Genomic DNA, 1,808 nt, shown 5'->3' with positions numbered 1-1,808 from the left:
TTTTTCAATTTGGTTTTAATCAAATTACTGAAAATACCGAATTATAAAAAAAATAATATATTAGACTATTTAATAATCAGTAAAAACAATAAAAGAATGGACCTCACTGTCAAACGTTTCGCATTCCATTCAATCGGAGGAAACCGGAGAGAAAGATGAACGATCATTTCTTGGCTGCGATCCATTCTTCAAAGAGTCTCTCTTTTTTAAAAAAGACATTTTTTTTTTATGTTGAAACCACTTTCCCCATTGATTCCCAAATGAATTCAATGTGAAATGTCGTTAAAATATCATGATAAAAATGCAATGAAACAAACTTTGACAACATGAATTATTATTGTATTTGATCCTCTGTTATAGTGCGGTAATATCAGTATAATATAACAATGCATTAAAAGTTTTTGTTTGTATAGAAACTAGAAAATTGTTGAATTCATACATATTTGATGTAAAAATAATATTTTAATTAAAAAAAAAAACAATTCTGATTCATTGAATTTTGTTAATTAAAAATTAAAATTTTATATGATAATGATAACAATAATATATTTTTATTCTTAAGAAATCAAAAAGTGCTAAAGTCATAAAAATCGTATTTTTTTTTTCAAAAATTCTGAATAAAACATGTTATTATTTACATGGATGCATTACATTTGGGTTTAAATGAATTTTAACGTATTTTACAAGGAATTCGTTGGATTTAATTTTTCTAATAAAAACGGCTTCAATTCTTTTCATTACTGAGAAACTAACAAACACATTTTTTTTTTCTTAATGAATATTCATCTTAAATTACAATCTACAAGGAATACAATAGAAGCATGAGTAAAGATTTTGTTTAATTTATTACTATAATTTATAAATTGATTGAGACAATTTGAGTATAAAATTTATTTAAAATAATTTGATAACTTTACATGTAATTATTAATATACTTATAGATTGATAAATTGATACATTTCTATATTTTGTATAAAATAAAAATCAAATAGAAATGATAATTTGCATGGGATTATTGATTTACGTATCGATTTCAAGCAATAAAGTAGATATTTTCATCAGCACCTGGATTAGATGAAGTTAAATCAAAACGATTCGCTGAATGGTATAGAATTTACGATGAAGCATAAATTATTGGCCATACAATAAATTAATCTAAATAGGATTAACGCAATAAATTTGTTGGGATTTCTTCTCTCTCTCTTTTATCTTTTTCTCTTGAGCGAAACAAGACGGAAACAAAACTTGTTTCGATTATCTACTTGTTTACTTCTTCTTCTATATGTTTTTATTATATATATAGTTCGGATATATTAAAACATTAGCGGCGACGTATGGGACGTAAAACGGTTTTCGGTAATTCAAGAAATGAGAAAGAGAGAGAGAACGTGGCATTCCGACCGAAAATTCCGAATTTAATCGTGAGAATACAAGATGCTTCAAATGCTTTCCACAATTCTCGACTATATTTTATGCGCGTTTAGATTTAAAACTGAATCTTCAAATTCATTCCAACATAATGAAAACTACTATTCCAATTCAAATATTTCATTAAAAAAAAAATAAGCTGAATTAACTCAATCTAATTTAATTGCAATTAGTACTGAGTGTTCTATGTAAAACACGTTCCATAATTGTGTAAGATAATAATAAAAAAAAATAAATAATATATTTGAGTGCTATTTTCTTTGTCGGTTGCGAAAAAATGCGTTTCGTAATTAAATTGTTCAAAGAGTAGTACAACATATTATTTTCCATATCTGCGGACCAATTAGTTGGTATAGTTTTCTTGATATACGCTCGAGCTT

Source organism: Nicrophorus vespilloides, unplaced genomic scaffold (genome assembly GCF_001412225.1).
Source record: "Nicrophorus vespilloides isolate i.1.1-1 unplaced genomic scaffold, Nicve_v1.0, whole genome shotgun sequence".
In the NCBI taxonomy this organism is placed as follows: Eukaryota; Metazoa; Arthropoda; class Insecta; order Coleoptera; family Silphidae; genus Nicrophorus; species Nicrophorus vespilloides.
This window is presented reverse-complemented; position numbering follows the sequence as displayed.